We start from the raw sequence: 22,196 nt of genomic DNA, 5'->3' as shown, positions 1-22,196 counted from the left end.
TGACAGGCTACAGTGGGCTGGAAACACAGAGAGCCTCTACAAGAAGACCACACACCCAATGAGACAACACGACTTCTAGTTTGTTGGAGGTTTCAGAACAACTCACCTCGGTCTTCGGCTCTTTATTTCTATATGTTCCTCCCCTTCCTTCTGTCTTTGCCTCTTCCTTCGCTCCTCCTCCATTTTAATTGGCCTGTTACAGGTCGCCTTCTTTTTTAAAGTAGTGGTGTCTCCATGGACCAATCACTCTTCATGGACACACAGCTGGGTTCAGGTTCAGGTTCAGGTTCAGGTTCAGCAGGGTCTGGTCTCTGATGGGTCCTGTTAGAAAGAGAGGAAGACCACTTTTTAATCTCCAGAACCAGAAGCTGCTGGAGAAACTAGAAGCTATCAAGCAGGAAATAAAGTCTGAAGCTCTTCACTGAATGATTTCTGCTCTCTGCTCATCCTGCTCTGTCATTCATTCTTTCTGGAGAACAGGAACATTAGAAAGACTCCAGGACTAATGTCATCTTTCTGTCCTCTAATGGAGACAAGACTCCAGGACTAATGTCATCTTTCTGTCCTCTAATGGAGACAAGACTCCAGGACTAATGTCATCTTTCTGTCCTCTAATGGAGACAAGACTCCATTATAACAATCAATCTCACCTTTCTGTCCTGTGTAGACTGTAAAATAATGGACATTGAGACACTACTCTGCCTTCTCCACACATTACTACAACAGTAACAGAGGCATTTAGGGCACTACATGTTATTCTGAAAGGTCCCAGAGGAAACAGTAGAGTCCTGTTGTGTCTGACTTTAAGCTGGTGGAGACGACGGTGTGTTTTCTGACAGCAGGAGAAAGGCTCCGACCCCCCCCATCTTCAAACTCAGCCTTCATTTAGATCTCAACTACACAGCTGTAAAGTTTTCTGACTGCAGCCTCACGGTTGGGACAGACAGACGTAGAAACACCTGACAAAGGATTTAAAACCTCCTCTGTAGTAGTTCATGTTACAACATGGAGATTTATCTTCAACACAAGAGTCCTGAACACTTTCTCAGGAAATAAGAAGAGAAGTAGAAACATTATATTTAACATTACAGAGCCAGAAACTAACCCTGAAGAGACCAAAGACTAACGTGGTGTTAAAGTACCAAACAGATACTTACAGTTTCTTCACACAGTCCAAAATGTCGACGTGGAACAACTCAGATGAGTTGTTTCCTGATGAGTCACAGCTCCACCTGACAGGAAGCAGATTTTCACAATAAGAGCTTTGTTTCTTCTCTCTGTGTAACTGTGGTTGTTGTCAGTGTGTGTTTGTTCTTCCATTGTCCCATGAATGCAACACGAGGAACTTTCCACACGTCGAGTTCCAACATGTTTAAAATGTGATGAACAAACTTTATCGTTAAACAGACTCAGTGACGCAGTGGAAGAAGTACTCCAAACTATTAATACTACACGGTGAAGTAATACTCAGTCCAACGTCCTGCTCTGTGACTAAATGTACTTGATGTAGAAGTAGCAGTGAGAGAGCTGATTCTCTGGAACATTACATCATGTTTTACTGCTGATTCATACTTTGTGTGTAAACTGTGAATGTGCAGAGTAACACGCTGTCAGATAAATGGAGGACAATAACAAGTACAAGCTTTCCTTCTGAGATTAAAGCAAGTATTCAGACATGTTACTGCAGTAAAGTACTAATAGCACAGTGTGAAGTTCCAGCAGCTGGCTGAGCAGATAACTAACATGGAGAGAAAACAGACAGACTCTCTGCTTGCTGTTCTCTGGACTTTAACAGAGAAAACCTCAGCAGAGAACTCCACATTACAGAAAGCACATTGGGGGCTGGGAGCCAAAGGGGCATCACTGTGTTTCATCATTTAACAGGAGACACAGAACTAACCGGTTTCTAGCTGAACTCAGGCAGCTTGGTCAGGAGGAGGAAGAGGACAGAAAGAATCCTGGAGAACCAGAAACACTCTGACTAAAGAGATCAGAGGAGCCAAGAGGAGCTACACTGAAAAGATGCAGAACAAGTTTTCAGATAACAAGGCTGCGTGAGAGCAGACAGGCCTGCAGGACATCACCTGCCTGATAATAACTGGATGGATTATCATAGAGTGGGCGTGTCTGTGAAGAGAAGGCTCGGCCCAGAGAAACATTTTCATTCAGATACCTGGAGGTCAGAGGTCAACAGACCCCTTTGAACATGGACATGCCAGTTTCCTCCTCGCCAAAATGTAGCCTAACTTTATCTCCCCCCCCCCCCCCCCCCTCTTGAGCTGATTTGAACTCCTTTATAGTTTCATCTGGAAAAAAACTGTGAATGTGCAGAGTAACACGCTGTCAGATAGATGGAGGACAATAACAAGTACAAGCTTTCCTTCTGAGATTAAAGTATTCAGACATGTTACTGCAGTAAAAGTACTAATAGCACAGTGTGAAGTTCCAGCAGCTGGCTGAGCAGATAACTAACGTGGAGAGAAAACAGACAGACTCTCTGCTCCCTGAACTCAACACAAGATGAAAATGAAAAAGTGAAAGACTAACGTACTGGACTGCTCTGATTGGAGGGTTTCTCACGCTGCAGCTGGACCTGGAAGACCTCTGGGACACCCAGACATCTTATCGTGTGTAGCGACTGAAACCTTTGTCTCTGACAGCAACACAACCAACCTGTTTCAGCTTCATCAGGAGGAGGAGGAGGAGGAGGAGGAGACAGAAAGAATCCTGTAGAACCAGAAACACTGTGCCAACAGAGATCAGAGGAGCAGTAACTCTTCATAACAACCAGCAGTGATAAACAGGAAATTAAGCTTCAGTTAAAAGTTATTTTAACTGTTAACAAACAACAACATGATGAATTATAATGTTACTGATTATTGGTAATGTTGTCATCTGTTATTTTAGAGAGAAATACCAAAATAAAGAACAATCAAACTAACCCAAAGTTCCCAGTTAGTCTTCATCTCTGAGCTGGTGATGACATCATGGCGCCCTCTGGTGACATCAACAGGAACTACAAGCAGAGCTCCACCAATCATATTCACACCTTAAAACATGTTTACAGATTTTATTAGTTTCATTTCTGTTTCTATCTTACACACTCACCCAACTTTTTACATTACATTTTATTATATTTTATGTATTAATTTGGCAATACTATATCCCTTTATATTAATCACTTTTATTATATATAAATATATTATTTTAAAAACTTAATCCTTTTATTTTATTTTATTTTAATGAAGACAGTAAATCTGAAAGATATGAAATGTTTTTATGAATGATTTTCTGGCCTTTGATGTGATGTATTGATCCTCTAATGGATCAATGTGAAGAATGTGGATGTAATGGAGTTGTGAGAGTGTAATCTGTTCCTCTGAGATGACGTGAAGGACTAAATGGTTGAATCCAAGCTGCAGCAGTGCTGCTGTGTGCTGTCATGGTGTTTGATCCAGAGAGAGCAGACAGACTCCAGGGGGACACATTTAAAAGATGCTTCTCCTGAAAGAAGAACTAAAGAACCAGCAGTCAGTCGGCTGCTGGTTCTGGAACATTCTCTCAGACACACGTTGGGCCGACTGACCTACATGTTTGGAAATCTCTAAATAATATGGTGAGTGGATTGTGTCATTCAAAGGATACCCAGGAGAAGGAGAAGGAGCAGACTACCCTCCCCGTCACCACCAAACCGTGTGGATTTATGAATTGATTTAATAGGGATTGCAGACAAGAGACCAGCGGCGACTAGGCGGCGAGTGCATGTTTTGAACGCCGTTCTTGGCACCACCAGGCGTTTAATAAAAGCCACCAGATGCTTATTAGACACCTGGTATTGTTTTGATAATCAACTCCTCCCTGTGGTTTTCACAGCCAATTAATTTAAAGATTTTTTTTTGGGGGGGGCATTTTAGGCCTTTATTTTATAGGACAGCTGCAGACATGAAAGGGGAGAGAGAGGGGGGAATGACACGCAGCAAAGGGCCACAGGCCGGAATCGAACCCAGGCCGGCTGCGTCGAGGAGTAAACCTCTACACACATAATACGTCACAATTCTCACAGCGTTTTGAACGCCGTTCTTGGTGCCACCTGGCGTTTTGATGTTATTACTTGTACATATCATTACATGTTCAAATATGTGAACTAGAGTATAGTTATATCATTTATAAAGCATGTATTAGTTCTTGTTGACTGAGCTAAAGCAGTTTGCCTGCTGTTGTTCTATCATTCCTGAGGGTGGCAGCAGAGGACAATATATAAATTATTCCCTCTAATAAACTACGGTCACATAAAGAATGGGATTATCAGATTTTTTTTTCTAAAGTATCCGTTCTAGTTTTTGTTTAACTGTTGGACATTGTTGTTGTGACATTATTGTAAAAGTTACACAGTCATTTTAATCTATTTTATTCCAAGTGAAATGTTATTTTATTGTAAGATTACAACATGAGCACAAACTAAAGTCTGTAATTTGAAGTTTTTGAATCCAACAAAGTAACCTACAGCAAAGTATGATTTTCATGATGTGGTGGAAGCGAGCCATCTATTTATCTTCCTGAACTGAATGGTTGTGTCCCGTTGCAGAATAAAATACTTCCAAATGCCCAAAATCCATCTTGACTCCTGTGTCATATATGAGTCAGTTCAAAGGTTAACAGAGTGGTCACATCACTAGCACAGGTGTAAATATGTGAATAACACACATCTCAATGCTGACTTAAGGTGTAGTATTTTGTTTTAGCAATTGAATTTCCTAAGTAGATACTAAAAAGAAATGGAAATAAAATAATTGACTCAAAATATGAAAATATTTATTCACAAACATTGCACAAACATTGAAACATACAGTTATAAACAGGAACTGGAACAGGTAATGAAAAATTTGTTAGGATTGTAAATAGATTAGGCAATAAAAAGGGGGCCAAAAATCACATTGACAAATAAGACTGGTTGCAGAAAATAAACAAAAAAATACACCAAACTAAATTTAAGAAAGAGAAAAAATGAAAATAAATAAATAACAATTTGCTTGTTCAGTCACTTCACTGGTACAAACAGTCAGTCGCAAGCAAAAATGACCCTCAGTGTATATTTAGGGACTCCAGGTAAGTTATGACATCTCTGAGGATTTCAATCCTGAGGTTCACTCTGCAGCCTCCATGAGGGTGATCCTGCTCTTCAACTTGTTGAGTCGTCACAGTGTCCAGAGTAAAGCATGTCTGAGGCACTTGCACTCGTTCAGGCCGGTTGATATCAGGGGGCTCTCCTGCAGCAGCCCCCCCCAGTCCCTGCAGCCTTTTTGGAATATTTTTTGACAATATTTTACTTTTTTTCCGATATTTTAGCCCAAAGTCACACACACACACACACACACACACACACACACACACACACCTTGCATCTTTTAGCAGAACCATTAGAGTTGTGTGTGTCTCTCTTTACTCTGATGGACACGACCGTTTTGTTTACAGTTTGATTCCAGTAAATCACCAACATGGAGATTAATCTTCATCACAAGAGTCCTGAACACTTTCTCAGGAAATAAGAAGAGAAGTAGAAACATTATATTTAACATTACAGAGCCAGAAACTAACCCTGAAGAGACCAAAGACTAACGTGGTGTTAAAGGCAAGGCAAGGCAGCTTTATTTGTAGAGCACATTTCAGCAACAGGGCAATTCAAAGTGCTTTACATGAAAACAGATTAAAAAATTTTAAACAGATAAAAAAAAGTTAAAGTACCAAACAGCAACTTACAGTTTCTTCAAACAGTCCAAAGAGTTGATGAAGAAGAGCTGATGAGGAAGAGTTGATGAAGAAGAGCTGATGAAGAAGAGTTGATGAAGAAAAGCTGATGAGGAAGAGCTGATGAAGAAGAGCTGATGAAGAAGAGTTGATGAAGAAGAGGGTCACTCTCCACCTGGAGAGAAATCTCTGACACAGGTGAGCTGTTCCCTGGAATGAGTCCCAGCTCCACCTGTCAGGAAGCAGGCAGGAAGGGCTGCAACAGGAGCAGATTTTCACAATAAAATGACATTTGGACTAATGGAGCCAAGACTGAGAATCAATCTCACTTTTATTTCCTGTCAGTGCTTGTTCTAGGTTTTGTGGAAGACTGAGGGGCAAATATTCAGTGGTGGGGAGTTTAGGGTTTGTCCTTCAAGAAAAGGTTACGTTTGCAAATATGCAATTTTGCATAATGTTGGACCATTATTATCCCCTTATGTGGAATCCTTTGTTTATAGCATTATGTCAATAAAATATATTTACTTTATACATGTAGTATATAAAAAATAAAAAACTGCACAAATACATTCATAACCGAAGAAATTAAATATCTAAACAAATAAAAAATTAGGAATGAGTCGCAGCTCCACTTGTCAGGAAGCAGGCAGGAAGGGTTGCATCAGGATAAAATGACATTTTGACTGCTGTCAATGCTCCGTTAACAGTGAAGTCTGACTGAAAGATGTAATGACTGTAGACACTGACTACTCATTACACAAGGATAGGCTCCAAAATAAAACAAACCACTCCAGCCAATCAGCAACAGGCGGCGACAGTTGATGGTAGGAGCGGGAGGGGGGCAGGCAGCATTTGAATGTGCTGTGTTTGGGGGCGGAGTTTCTGAAGGGGGGGTTGTATTTGTTTGGCAGTTGAGTTCAAATATCAACAATCTTTGTGCAGAATCACTTAGTGCACTTTTAAGCTCTTCACTGAATGATTTCTGCTCTCTGCTCATCCTGCTCTGTCATACATTACCTTTCTGGGAGAACAGGAACATTGGAAAGACTCCAGGACTAATGTCATCTTGGCACAGAACATTCCTGTCTTGTTCATAAAATAATGGACATGAAAACACTTCTCCACCTCCTCCACCCATCACTACAACAGTAACAGAGGCATTTAGGTCACTACATTTTATTCTGAAAGGTCCCAGAGGAAACAGTAGAGTCCTGTTGTGTCTGACTTTACTCTGGTGGATACGACGGTGTGTTTTCTGACAGCAGGAGAAAGGCTCCGACCCCCCCCATCTTCAAACTCAGCCTTCATTTAGATCTCAACTACACAGCTGTAAAGGTTTCTGACTGCAGCCTCACGGTTGGGACAGACAGACGTAGAAACACCTGGCAAAGGATTTAAAACCTCCTCTGTAGTAGTTCATGTTACAACATGGAGATTTATCTTCAACACAAGAGTCCTGAACACTTTCTCAGGAAATAAGAAGAGAAGTAGAAACATTATATTTAACATTACAGAGCCAGAAACTAACCCTGAAGAGACCAAAGACTAACGTGGTGTTAAAGTACCAAAGAGCAGCTTACACTTTCTTCAAACAGTCCAAAATGTCGACGGAGAACAACTCAGGTGAGTTGTTTTTTTCTGATGAGTCACAGCTCCACCTGACAAAGGGAAACAGACTTTCACAATAAGAGCTTTGATTCTTCCCTCTGTGTGACTGGTTGTTGTTGTCAGTGACTGCTGTGTTGATGCTCCATTACTGACTGAAAGATTTAAAGACTGTAGACACAAACTGGTTCAAAGATGGTGAAGTCTGCACAACAGCTTAAAGCTCCAGAAAAATCCTTCAATAGTGCAAAAAAGGCCCACAACATCTGGGCCCACAAGTTAGTCATCCTCAGGTGTATTTGATTGCAGTGAACCGTGACCCTTGTCTGTTTTCATTTTTTCACGTGGTCAGAGGTCATGTGATAAAATAAACAGACATTGAAACACTTGCTGCATTCATGCCACCTGGGAATAACAGGGACCGCCCCCATGATTACGTTGTTTTTCCGACTGCCAGCGTTCACATGGTCGGGATGCGTGTTCTTCTTCTTCTGTTATATTGGCGTTTGGCATAACAACTTGTTGCATGACTGCCACCAACGGTTGGGCGTAGCCTAGAGCATCAGGTGGTGAAAACATTGAGGCCACAATAACAAAAGATTTGCTGCTGTTTTCTTATGTGAGCATAGAAACCTCACATCGACAGGTGTTTGTGTTCTCTGCAGGACAACAATAGGGAAAGGACACGGATAATGTGTTGTTTTATACATAGGCCTATTTATGAATAATTTGAAACATATTATGTCTGTGTGTGTTTCTCAGCAGAGGCGTTTGTCCTCAATAATCAGTTTATTGTCATTGAAATATGTTCAGTGAACCAAATTCGCCTCCATCAAACGTCAGTTGTCAACAACATGTCACCAACTGGGAAACTCGGTTAGCAAAATCTGGAAAGAGTTTCTCACCTCTGATTCCCACAGAAAGGGACGTGAATGCTGACGTTTTCACTTGGAAAAATGTTTTTCCGATGTCTATGAACATATCCATTCAGATTGGGCAATTAAGATGACAAAATAATGACCTCACTGTTTGTCTTTCCAATGAATGCACATAGTTGTTTCAGACTAACAGACTCTCATAAATACAATTCAAATTCGTAGCACAACAATTTAAGATGGCTACACTTTTTTTTTAAAAGGTGATGTGAATAAATTATGACACGTTTATAAAATAGATCAAAAACAGCTGTTAAGATGACAAAAAACTGGCCTCACTGCACACTACAGACACCTAAAGTGTCTAAGATTATATTTTTTAGTGTCTTACATAGTTACAATTTGATGCAAAAGACAACGTGGAAGAGTTGAGGCCCTTTTTCACATTTCTTATGTCTCTATTGGCAGATTACAAGACTCTTACAGCTCATAGTCAAAGAAAAACACTTATTGCTGCCAGTTCATATCTATGTTCTCATCCTTTCATAAGAATATAGAGTGCTTTTGACAGTGTGTCTCATGTTATAATGCTCCATGACATCTTTTATCTGTTACACACTCAATATTCAACTTTAACTAAACTTTTTTGTTTAATTCGTGAATCGAAATGACAATATCTGGCAGAAAAATTACAGTTAGATTTTCCCCCCACATCGTTGAGCCCAAATGCCTAGATAACTAATGTGGAGGGAAAACTATGTACACTATGCAGGATTTATGGGGGCCTTTTTAGACAATTCTATTCTTTTTTTTTAAGGTTTTCAGACATTTTTGGTGCTTTATTTCTATGTTTTTGTTGCTTTTTCAGAGTTTTCGTCATCCTTTTTGGAATATATTTTTACAATTTTTGACATTTATTCTGATATTTTAGCCCACAGAGGCAGCCCAGTTGGTAACTTAACTTCATCAGAGCCAGCTGTAAATAACGATTGCATTTCATTGGACAATTTTGTTGTATGACAATAAAGCTGAACGTTGAACCTTGTAGCAGAACCATTAGAGTTGTGTTGTGTCTCTCTTTACTCTGATGGAGACGACCATTTGTTTTCTGACAGCTGGAGAAAGGAAATAAAGATCAGCTGTTTGATTCCAGTAAATCACCAACATGGAGATTTATCTTCAACACAAGAGTCCTGAACACTTTCTCAGGAAATAAGAAGAGAAGTAGAAACATTATATTTAACATTACAGAGCCAGAAACTAACCCTGAAGAGACCAAAGACTAATGTGGTGTTAAAGTACCAAACAGCAACTTACAGTTTCTTCAAACAGTCCAAAGAGTTGATGAAGAAGAGTTGATGAAGAAGAGTTGATGAAGAAGAGTTGATGAAGAAGAGTTGATGAAGAAGAGGGTCTCTCTCCACCTGGAGAGAAATCTCTGACACAGGTGAGCTGTTCCCTGTCCCAGCTCCACCTGTCAGGAAGCAGGCAGGAAGGGCTGCAACAGGAGCAGATTTTCACAATAAAATGACATCTGGACTGCTGTTGATCCTCCGTTACTGACTGAAAGATGTAATGACTGTAGACACTGACTACTCATTACACAAGCTGAACATGTTTCCTAAAATATGAAATCCATCCCTCCTCCGTCTTCTTTCCTTACTGATACCAACAGTGAAGTCTTCAACACAAACACACACACACACACACACACACACACCAACAGTGAAGTCTTCAACACCAACATATTAATGTGGGAGTGAATCAAACCTTCAACAGACCCAATCAAACAGCTTATCTGTCACATTGATGACAGGTTACTGCAGTAAAAGTACTAATAGCACATTGATGATATGTTACTGCAGTAAAAGTACTAATAGCACATTGATGATATGTTACTGCAGTAAAAGTACTAATAGCACATTGATGATATGTTACTGCAGTAAAAGTACTAATAGCACATTGATGATATGTTACTGCAGTAAAAGTACTAATAGCACATTGATGACATGTTACTGCAGTAAAAGTACTAATAGCACATTGATGATATGTTACTGCAGTAAAAGTACTAATAGCACATTGATGACATGTTACTGCAGTAAAAGTACTAATAGCACATTGATGACATGTTACTGCAGTAAAAGTACTAATAGCACAGTGTGAAGTTCCAGCAGCTGGCTGAGCAGATAACTAACGTGGAGAGAAAACAGACAGACTCTCTGCTCCCTGAAATCAACAAAATATGAAAATGAAAAAGTGAAAGACTAACGTACTGGACTGCTCTGATTGGAGGGTTTCTCACGCTGCAGCTGGACCTGGAAGACCTCTGGAACACCGAGATATCTTATCGTGTGTAAAAGTTGAAAAGAATGACCACAAACACACAAAAACTTTATGCTTTTATTGTGAAAAGAGAAAGAACTCAAAACAAAACATGACACAAGTCAACGGCATTTCTACAATTTCATGATCACAGCTTCCATCTTTAAAGGACTGGAAGTGGAAGAAGTTTACAATGTTCACGAGGAATCTGTTCAATCATTCTGAATTATTTTATACAGAGTTCATTAATTAGTTTACCAATAACCTGATATATTTATATAAGTGTGATCCAGGGGTCCGTTTCAGAAAGCAGGTTTAGTGAAAACTCTGAGTTAGTTAACCCTGAGATGAGGGAAACTCTGGGTTTTCTGTTTCAGAAAGAGAGGTAACTTCACCTCAGAGTCAGTTACTATGGTAACTGAGTCTGTGAACCTAACCTGGTCGGGAGCAGGTTTTCTTCAAGAAACCTGGAGTTTCTCTCAGTCTCCTCCCTCTGTCACAGTGTCAGAGGGAGGAGACTGAGAGAAACTCCAGGTTTCTTCTCTTTCATTTCCTCATTCATTCATTCAGTCTGTATCAGGTTCATTTTAATGCAGTTTGTTATCTGCATGAATAAAAACTTAATAAATAAAACTTATTGTTAGGCAGATTATAAAACGTTTTTTTCTCAAACATTGCCTTTTTTTCTCAAACACTGTCCTTTTGTCAACGATCCCGTTGACGAAAAAGCTGTATAACTTCACAGAGAGTTTACGTGGGGAGATGATATTGAGTCCCGACTAAATGTATTTTCACTTCCACATTTTTTTACAGACCTACATATATGTAGATAGGCTACCTTATCCGTCCTCATATCACTGACATCCACCATCGTGGACATGCTTTAACATCCCAGCAGATTCTTTGTGTCGCATTAAGTTTTTTGCAAACGGCAGTTTTCTTTATTGGTGATGTGGATCATACTGTAATAGTAAAGCCACTGTAGCCGTCAGAAAAGTGTGACTCGCTCTGAAACGTTTTTTAAAACGTTTTTTGTAGTTGTTCCCTGGACACAAACCAGTGAGAGCCATTAAAAAGAAATAAGTTATACATTATAGTTCTGTTAATGATCATGGTGCTGCAGCCTCAGAATGGGATATAGTAGTAGGCCAAGCTTACTTTTTCGCCTGCAGGATTGCACCCAAATGAAATTATAGGTGTAATACAATTCCAGTTTTCACCAGTAATATTATAAGTTAACTGTGACTAAATATGAAATTAATACACTGTTAATGCTTACGCATTGACTCAAGCAGCAATTTTCTCCCACAACAATTCTCTCTCTCTCTGTTGCAGCAGCCGCTGTCTTGCTTTTTTAACGAAATACATGTTCAAACCATGGATGTAGGTTCAAACTCGTTGTTTGTGCGCATGAGTATTTCCGCCGACCAGTTTGTTTGTGGTTGTTACCATGGTGAATCGTAGTATCATGGCTCCATTCAAACTGCCTTTTTATTGTGGTGGTGCACGCGCGTGAACATACTCCGAGTTGATTGAACCAACTCATATCAGCTGTTCTGGAACCGAAAACGCTGAGTTTCCATCTCAGAGTAAATCAACTCAGACATCAGGGTTAGACTCAGAGGTTGTTAAACCTCCTTCCTGAAACGGACCCCAGTACGGACTCAACTGATTAGCAGTGAGAAACAGGAGGAGACTCTCCGTCCTACACAGAACACAGAGACACTGAGGAACCACGAGACCTGAACATCATCCCAAACCCAGGATAGAGAGGCTGAGTGAATGTGGTGTTGAAGGTGTGGAGGTGGATCAGTGAGTCAGAGGAGACTGAGTAGAAGGACAGAGAGCCAGCAGGACAGTCCACATACACTGCTACTCTACCAGAGACAGAGGGGGAGGAGATGGATGTTTTTCTGTTATTGTGACTGACAGAGTAACGACCACCATCAGAGCAGATCAGACACCAGGACTGATCATTACATCCAAACCAACAGTCATCACTGTCTCCTCTCCTCCTGATTCCTCTGTAACTCACTGCTATAACAACATCTCCTTTCCCTTCTATCTCCCAGTAACAGCGACCAGTCAGACCATCTCTACACAGCAGCTGAAGACAGCAGCGGTCAAACCTCTCTGGATGATCAGGATATGGCTGAACATCCTCCTCCACACGTGTCACCTTCCTGTTGTTGTCAGACAGTTTGAGTTTTCTGTTCACTGTGTTTGTGTCCAGTGTGAGTTCACAGGAATCTGACGGAGAGAAGGAGACACAACACAGCTGCAATTATTAACCAATCAGCACTTTGATGATGACATCAGAGGGTTGGATGAGTGATGTCACAGTTTGATGAATGAAATTAAAAACACACTTACACTTCCTCAGACCTGGTGTCAACCATCTGACTCCAGCAGGCTCCACCCTGAAAGGAGGACGAGGGGCATTACATCACTCTCACACACACAACTTCGTCATTTTATATTCATATTTGGGCTGTCTATCAATTAAAATATTTAATTTAGTTTAATTTCCTTTAAATCAGAATCAGAATCAGAATAGCTTTATAGTACGTTTTTTACACATACAAGGAATTTGTTTTGGTGTTGTAGGTGCATGTCACACATTCTCTAAAATAAGTTAAACAGGTTAAACAGAACAAACAATATAAGTATAAATATGTATATATATATATATATATATATATATATATACACACACACTCACCTAAAGGATTATTAGGAACACCCTACTAATACCGTGTTTGACCCTGTTTCACCTTCAGAACTGCCTTAATTCTTCGTGGCATTGATTCAACAAGATGCTGGAAACATTCTCTAGAAATGTTGGCCCATACTGATAGGATAGCATCTTGCAGTTGATGGAGATTTGTGGGATGCACATCCAGGGCACAAAGCTCCTGTTCCACCACATCCCAAAGATGTTCTATTGGGTTGATATCTGGTGACTGTGGGGGCCATTTTAGTACAGTGAATTTATTGTCATGTTCAAGAAACCAATGTGAAATGATTCGAGCTTTGTGACATGGCGCATTATCCTGCTGGAAGTAGCCATCAGAGGATGGTACATGGTGGTCATAAAGGGATGGACATGGTCAGAAACAATGCTCAGGTAGGCTGTGGCATTTAAACGATGCCCAATTGGTACTAAGAGGCCTAAAGTGTGCCAAGAAAACATTCCCCACACCATTACACCATCACCACCAGCCTGCCCAGTGGTAACAAGGCACGACGGATCCATGTTCTCATTCTGTTTACGCCAAATTCTGACGCTACCATCTGAATGTCTCAACAGAAATCAAGACTCATCAGACCAGGCAACATTTTTACAGTCTTCAACTGTCCAATTTTGGTGAGCTTGTACAAATTGTAGCCTCATTTTCCTATTTTTAGTGGAGATGAGTGGTACCCGGTGGGGTCTTCTGCTGGTGTAGCCCATCCGCCTCAAGGTTGTGTGTGTTGTGGCTTCACAAATGCTTATATATTGTATATATATATATATATATATATATATATATATATATATATATATATATATATACACACACACACACACACACACAAACACAGAATGTATTAACAATGAGAGTAAGAATTAAGATAAAAAGAGCACAACAGTAGATGGAGTTTACCCCGGTGGACGAGAGGGTCGCCTCCCTACGCCTGCGGGTTGTGGGGGGGAAAACTCTGACTGTTGTTTGTGCGTATGCACCAAACAAGAGCTCGGAGTATTCGGCCTTCTTGGAGACCTTGAATGGAGTCCTGTATGGGGCTCCAGTAGGGGACTCCATAGTTCTGCTGGGGGACTTCAACGCGCACGTGGGCAATGATGGAGACACATGGAGAGGCGTGATTGGGAGGAACGGCCTCCCTGATCTAAACCAGAGTGGTTGTTTGTTGTTGGACTTCTGTGCTAGTCATGGATTGTCTATAACGAACACCATGTTCGAACATAGGGATGCTCATAAGTGTACTTGGTACCAGAGCACCCTAGGCCAAAGGTCAATGATCGATTTTATAATTGTTTCATCTGATCTGAGGCCGTATGTTTTGGACACTCGGGTGAAGAGAGGGGCAGAGCTGTCAACTGATCACCATCTGGTGGTGAGTTGGGTCAGAGGGTAGGGGAAGACTCTGGACAGACCTGGTAAACCCAAACGGGTTTCAACTCACACCTCCGGCGGAGCTTTTCGTGCATCCCTGTGGAGGCTGGGGGCATTGAACCCGAGTGGACAATGTTCAAAGTTTCCATTGCTGAAGCTGCGGCGGGGAGCTGTGGTCTTAGGTGCCTCAAGGGGCGGCAACCCACGAACACCGTGGACACCGGTGGTCAGGGAAGCCGTCCGACTGAAGAAGGAGTCTTTCTGGGATATGTTATCCCAGGGGACTCCGGAGGCAGTTGCAAGGTACCGAAGGGCCCGAAGGGCTGCAGCCTCTGCCGTGAAAGAGGCAAAGCAGCGGGTGTGGGAGAAGTTCGGAGAAGACATGGAGAAGGACTTTCGGTCGGCACCAAGGTGCTTCTGGAAAACCGTTCGCCACCTCAGGAGGGGGAAGCGGGGAACCATCCAAGCTGTGTACAGTAAGGATGGGACGCTGCTGACCTCAACTGAGGAGGTAATAGGGCGGTGGAAGGAGCACTTTGGGGAACTCCTAAATCCGACTAATACGCCCTCTATGGTAGAGGCAGAGCTGGAGGATGATGGGGGATTGTCGTCAATTTCCCTGGTGGAAGTTGCTGAGGTAGTTAAACAACTCCACAGTGGCAAAGCCCCAGGGATTGATGAGATCCGTCCAGAAATGCTTAAAGCTCTGGGTGTGGAGGGGTTGTCTTGGTTGACACGCCTCTTCAACATTGCGTGGAAGTCGGGGACGGTGCCTAAGGAGTGGCAGACCGGGGTGGTGGTTCCCCTTTTCAAAAAGGGGGACCAGAGGGTGTGTGCCAATTACAGGGGTATCACACTTCTCAGCCTCCCCGGTAAAGTCTACTCCAAGGTGCTGGAAAGGAGGGTTCGGTCGATAGTCGAACCTCAGGTTGAAGAGGAACAATGCGGATTCCGTCCTGGTCGTGGAACAACGGACCAGATCTTTACTCTCGCAAGGATCCTGGAGGGAGCCTGGGAGTATGCCCAACCGGTCTACATGTGCTTTGTGGATCTGGAGAAGGCGTATGACCGGGTCCCCCGGGAGACACTGTGGGAGGTGCTGCGGGAGTATGGGGTGAGGGGGTCCCTTCTCAGGGCCATCCAATCTCTGTACGACCAAAGCGAGAGCTGTGTCCGGGTTCTTGGCAGTAAGTCGGACTCGTTTCAGGTGAGAGTTGGCCTCCGCCAGGGCTGCGCTTTGTCACCAATCCTGTTTGTAGTATTTATGGACAGGATATCGAGGCGTAGTCGGGGTGGAGAGGGGTTGCAGTTTGGTGAGCTGGGGATCTCATCGCTGCTTTTTGCAGATGATGTGGTCCTGATGGCATCGTCGGCCTGTGACCTTCAGCACTCACTGGATCGGTTCGCAGCCGAGTGTGAAGCGCCTGGGATGAGGATCAGCACCTCTAAATCTGAGGCCATGGTTCTCAGCAGGAAACCGATGGAGTGCCTTCTCCAGGTAGGGAATGAGTCTTTACCCCAAGTGAAGGAGTTCAAGTACCTTGGAGTCTTGTTCGCGAGTGAGGGAACAATGGAGCGGGAGATTGGTCGGAGAATCAGCGCAGCGGGTGCGGTATTACACTCAATTTATCGCACCGTTGTGACGAAAAGAGAGCTGAGCCAGAAGGCAAAGCTCTCAATCTACCGGTCAGTTTTCGTTCCTACCCTCACCTATGGTCATGAAGGCTGGGTCATGACTGAAAGAACGAGATCCAGGGTACAAGCGGCCGAAATGGGTTTCCTCAGGAGGGTGGCTGGCGTCTCCCTTAGAGATAGGGTGAGAAGCTCAGTCATCCGTGAGGAGCTCGGAGTAGAGCCGCTGCTCCTTCGCGTCGAAAGGAGCCAGTTGAGGTGGTTCGGGCATCTGGTAAGGATGCCCCCTGGGCGCCTCCCTAGGGAGGTTTTCCAGGCACGTCCAGCTGGGAGGAGGCCTCGGGGAAGACCCAGGACTAGGTGGAGGGATTATATCTCCAACCTGGCCTGGGAACGCCTCGGGATCCCCCAGTCGGAGCTGGTTAATGTGGCTCGGGAAAGGGAAGTTTGGGGTCCCCTGCTGGAGCTGCTACCCCCGCGACCCGTTACCGGATAAGCGGAAGAAGATGGATGGATGGACAACAGTAGATTAAGCACAGTGGCATGTAGAGCCAGAGGTGGGGTGTGGAGAGAGTCAGGGTGGTTTCCGGTCCTTGTTAATAAGGCTAGTGGCGGAGGGGAAAAAACTGTCCTTGTGTCGTGAGGTTTTGGTCCTGATGGACCTCAGCCTCCTGCCAGAGAGGAGTGGCTCAAAGAGTTTGTTGCCGGGGTGGGAGAGGTCAGCCACAATCTTTCCAGCACGCTTCAGAGTCCCGCACACTGACCATTACGCAAGCAATAATTTACTTAGAAAAATACAACGTTTCGGTCTCAGACCTTCATCAGGTAAATTCACACATTCACCTTAACCATAGTCTTAAATAGTTTGGTTGACTAACCAGGACCTATCAGGTCCGGCTCTTGAATGATGTCATTCATTCACAAAGTGGCGCTCCCATCACAGACCGTGAACAGGAAAAGGCAGAAAAAATGCCACTCAGTACATTTAAAAACAATGGATAATCAGACCAATTTTGTTATAGGCTCATGATCAATGCATTGTCATTAGCCCAATATTTTTCTACACTTAATCAGAGAGGACACAGTCCATTCAAAAGTGGATCATTACATTGGTTAAATTACATTATAACAGTCCATTTGCACCTGTACAATGAACAGTTTCTGAGGATAAACTAATAAGGAAAAAAGGAAAAAACATCAAATTAGCATAACATGATATTGAGATTAAATTCATCATTAAGGCCTTTTGGCGATAGGGTCTGCAAAGTAAATATCCAATATGCCTCGCGTCTTTTTAGTAGCAAATCGTGGTTGCCCCCCCTTTTTGGAAGACTGACTTGTTCAATGCCACAAAAGTACAATGATGAGATGTCATGCTTATGATCATTAAAGTGTACTGCGACCAGGTAATCCCGGTCGTTTCTGTGAATAGAGCTCTTATGTTTGCTAATGCGTTGTTTTAACTGCCTTATGGTCTTACCTACAAACACCTGTGACGGCTCCTAGGCCTATTAAGTCCCTTTGGTTGCTGGGATCTGGGGATTGGCTAATGAGGACTGATGATTGACACCTGGATCAACTGATTGCTCACATGCCTATAAATAGGAGTGCTTGGTCCTAGTGTCATTCTCTCTCCCTCCTCAAGGTTGCTTGGTTTGTTTGGATTTTTGGTTTAGTTATTTTTGCGTTCTAGCTTTGATACATTTGCACACATCCATACATTACACACATTACTGATTAACTGATTGCACGTTTATCTTTGTTAATATAAATAAATTGGATTTAATTGAACAACCATGTGTGTCTCCACCTTTTCTCATGCCTTTGAGCTAGGTTGTGACATGGGGGTTCGTCAACTCAGCCTTTGGTAATAAGTCTTTATCTTGTTATGTTGGGGTGGAGTATCACATGTGACTTTAGTTGGTAAGTGTTTTGTTTGAAGACCTTAAAGGTGGGCTTTTCTTTTGCTCAATGTTGAGGTAAACAAGTAGTGCTTAAATGTTTGGTGTGGCCTTGTTTTAACTGGCGTTCTCCTCTGTGAGGTTTAGCAGCAGGTTCTATTAGAGAGTCTGTTGCAGGGGACTTTGTTAGTGTGACGAGGAAAGTGGTTGGAGCTATATGCTCGGGATCACATCCATGGTGTTCTGAGGGTAACTGCATAGCAGGGGCTTTTTCAGACCCATTGGTTTATAGTGAATAAATACCCGCCACCTGTACCTGTCCGAAGACTAGGGATGAGTTTAGTTAGCTAGTTTGTTGTACTAGTTAGTTTAGAATGGGGAGGCTCCAGTTTGTTTGACTTTATATATATTTTGGGCCATTTGGGTTTTGGGAGGATTTGTTTGCTTCACATTGAGTATTACGTTTGCTACATTTGATTTGTTATGTCTAATATTGTTGAGAATTTCATTCAGGGTCCATCTGTTGAGTTGCTGGAGCGATGTAATAAAAAGCAGCTGAAGAAGATTGCTCAGCATTACTCCATTGATGTTGACCTCAAGTGCACAAAGGAGGTCTTGAAGTGTGTCATTATGGCCAACTTGACAGAAGAGGGAGTGTTGGGGGACGAGGGAGGTAAGAGTGGTAAATAAATGTAAATGGACTGTTCTTATATAGCGCTTTTCTAGTCTTAACGACTACTCAAAGCGCTGTAACATAGTACAGGAACCATTCACCATTCACACACATTTATACGCTGTGGCCGAGGCTGCCGTACAAGGTGCCACCTGCTCACCAGATAAACATTCACACACATTTACACTCCGATGGCGCAGCATCGGGGGCAACTTGGGGTTCAGTGTCTTGCCCAAGGACACTTCGACATGGGACTGCAGGGCCAGGGATTGAACCACCAACCTTCCGATTGGCAGGTGACCACTCTACCACTGAGCCACAGCCGCCCCCCACTGAGCCACAGCCGCCCCGTGTAACTACTTCCACTACTGCTTTAACATTTGAAGAACAAAAAGTATTATTGGTTTTGAAAATGGAACATGAACAGGAATTGGAGAGAATCAAGTTCAGAAAGGAACAACTGAAATTTGATTTGGAAGTTCAAAAATTAACATTGCTGAAAGAGGGCAAAATTTCTGCATCGGCTTTGAATTTGGAAACGCCTCGTGTATGTTTTGATGTTGCAAACAATTTGAGGTTGTTACCAAAGTTTAATGAAAGTGATGTGGAGATTTTCTTCAGTTTGTTTGAGGGTTGCAGATTCAAGAGACTGGCATGATGAGGAGCGAACTTTGTTGTTACAGTGTGTTTTTACTGGTAAAGCACAGCAGGCTTATGTAACATAGTTGAATGGGTTCAGGTTAAATTCTACTAAATTGGCACAACTACGCCATCTACTGTTAAAAGTCGTACCTGCTTCGAGTAGTTGTAGCGCAGCATTATGGAAAATTCCTCACAACAACGGAGGATTTCCAACGAGGTAACATGTCTGTGAATGCTTGTGGACAATATAGTGTTAACTACTTGTAAAGCACTTAAACGTTGCCCCAGTTTGTTTGGTTAGATATAATAATTGTCTGTTAAGTTAATTTGGCAATGGTTGTATTTAGTTACCAGCCGTTTTATTCATGTTTAACCACTAATATTTTCTGCATGCTAACTAGCACCTACATGTGCCGTCTTTCCAGACAGAGCATGCTAGCTGTTGTCCTTTGAGATGAGCATTCACACACTGTTGTCTTCCATTGTAAATGTAGAGGCTGAATAAACTGGCTGTTACCAACTCGACTGGCTCCGAGTGATACCAGAGACATCTCACATAGGTCACATTGGTGCCGTGACTCGTCCATGACTACGCTGGACCGGGTGAATCTTTCATCTGTGTATTAGATTGTTGGGGTTATCTAATTGGTAAACAGCTATAGCCTCACCGACCTGTCCTTTTTGATACACTCAGGAACTCATTTTATTCTTATTTTATTTGATTGTGAATTTTGCTAGCAAATATGAGTCTCAGCAAATTTGGTACCTTTCATATGACTCCTCATAATGTTGGTAGAGGGAGAGGGTTACATAGCAGTAGCACACCAGTGCCATTCTCGCTGGGTGATCATCATAAGACAATGTTAGATGTAGATTATGTACAAAGTTCTCTTAGAGGTGAGGATGTAATGAACACTCACGGCCAACCTATAACAGAGACATCCATCACCAAATACAAGCACATCTGTCCCGCACCCTTCCCCTCCCCTTGATGAAGTGAGACTGGCTGACCAGATGAACACTATTGTGCAGCAGATTGGACAGCAAATAGCTGATAGTGTTATGACCCACCTCAACACATCTAGCCCCTCACCTGAAACAATGCACATACCAGTCATTATGAAACACACAATAAAAGAGGCCCCTCCCCCAGTCACACCCTGGATCTCTGGTCAGTCCAACTGGTCACCCAGGGCAGAGTCAAGGACCCACCTGTGTTTCGAGGGGAGAGTTCAGATACATTGTCTATTGACGAATGGGAGGAATCAATGGAAAATTTCATCAGGAAGAGCGGTGTTCAGCTGGAGAATCAAGCGGAGGAAATTCTCATCCACCTGAGAGGTAGAGCCAAGGATGTTGTCAGGTTTGGGATTAGAAACGGAGAAGTTGATGTCCAGCATAACCCACAGGCCATCTATGGGCTTCTTCGCAAACATTTCAGCTCCAGCCATTTCTCCTCTGTTCCTTTAGCTGACTTTTATTCCACCTTGCCAAAAGAACGAGAAGATCCATATGAATACTGGCTGAGACTCAACCAAGCGGCTGATGTTGCTACAAGCTGTCTTGAACAGCAGGGTAAAATGTTTGATAACCCCAGTGTAGAAATCACACGTATGTTCATCAGACACTGCCCCTGTAGAGATTTAGCTCTTACCTTCAGGTCCAAGACAATTGATAAATGGTCAGCTTGTGAGGTGCTAGACATATACCATTTGGAGAAGGGAGTTAAGTCTTCTGCTGAAATGGGTGGCAAAATCAATGTGAATAAAGTTGAGCTAAGCCCTAATGCTAATCCAACTTCAGACATTCCTACACGGGAGCCAGCTGTGAGTCATGACCACCCCACTCTAGAGAGGTTGATTGACATGCTTGAGAAAGTGCTGCTTCAAGGCCCAGGTTATGCCCGAGCAAATAGAAGGCCACCTGCTACCAATAGGCTCCCTAGAATAGAGGGCTTAACTGAAATGCCATGCTCTGTATGTAAGGACAGCTCCCACTCTGCCCTCACACACTGCCGGGAGAACAGGCTGTGTTTCCTATGTCACTCACCTGGACATTCCCGACGCAACTGCCCGGAAGGAGGACGCCCTCCCTTTGGTCAGCAGGGAAACTGAATGATCTGCGTGTAAGGGAGGACAGCGCAGATCCTAAGAGTGAGCCTCCCACCTTGGATTTGTCAGATAAAGATGATATTGAAACATTGCACAATACCTACAGCAACGTGGTGGAACCTGAAAAAACATTGATTGTGCAAGGCCTGCATAGACTCTCAAAGACTGACAGCCTTTTCTACACAGACGTGACAACTGGTAATGGAGATGTTCTCAGAGCATTAGTGGACAGTGGATCTATGACATGCACTTTGAGTGAGGCAGCTGACATGAAACTTAACCAGTCTACCCCTAACATTATAAAGTATTCAGCTGAAAAATATGTAATTGTTGGTTGTGGCGGTCACCTTGTCACACCTTCTGCCATGTACGACCTCACTGTATCGGTTTATGGCTATAGAGTGATCGTTCCAGTCCTAGTCGTGCCAGGCCAGACTGAAGATGATTCTTGGCAGTAATGCCATAAGGTGGCTCATTTCACAAATGAAAAAGACTGTTAATGACCTAAATGTCACATCGCCAGTGAACAGTGACCACCATGATGAATTGGTCCATTTAATGTCAAAGTTGTC

General features: G+C 42.8%; 2 protein-coding genes, 1 long non-coding RNA gene and 1 pseudogene across 3 annotated transcripts in view; 2 read left to right on the top strand and 2 right to left on the bottom strand.

The window, feature by feature from the left end:
• Positions 1-5,785, bottom strand: part of LOC116036872 — a 63,501-nt gene extending 57,716 nt beyond the window's left edge. The window contains exons 1-2 of the long non-coding RNA XR_004101740.1: positions 5,758-5,785; positions 1,158-1,232 (exon numbers count right to left, since the gene is read on the bottom strand). This is a non-coding gene — a long non-coding RNA (uncharacterized LOC116036872). The remainder of the gene's footprint in view (positions 1-1,157; positions 1,233-5,757) is intronic.
• LOC116036870 overlaps positions 1-10,574 on the bottom strand; it is a 56,739-nt pseudogene extending 46,165 nt beyond the window's left edge.
• LOC116054954 (NACHT, LRR and PYD domains-containing protein 12-like) overlaps positions 1-22,196 on the top strand; it is a 752,812-nt gene that overhangs the window by 523,154 nt on the left and 207,462 nt on the right. The gene's annotated exons all lie outside the window — the stretch shown is intronic.
• Positions 1-22,196, top strand: part of LOC116038066 (NACHT, LRR and PYD domains-containing protein 3-like) — a 1,733,742-nt gene that overhangs the window by 1,533,800 nt on the left and 177,746 nt on the right. The window lies entirely within an intron of this gene.

The sequence above is a fragment of the Sander lucioperca genome, chromosome 5, assembly GCF_008315115.2.
Source record: "Sander lucioperca isolate FBNREF2018 chromosome 5, SLUC_FBN_1.2, whole genome shotgun sequence".
In the NCBI taxonomy this organism is placed as follows: Eukaryota; Metazoa; Chordata; class Actinopteri; order Perciformes; family Percidae; genus Sander; species Sander lucioperca.
This window is presented reverse-complemented; position numbering and strand designations above follow the sequence as displayed.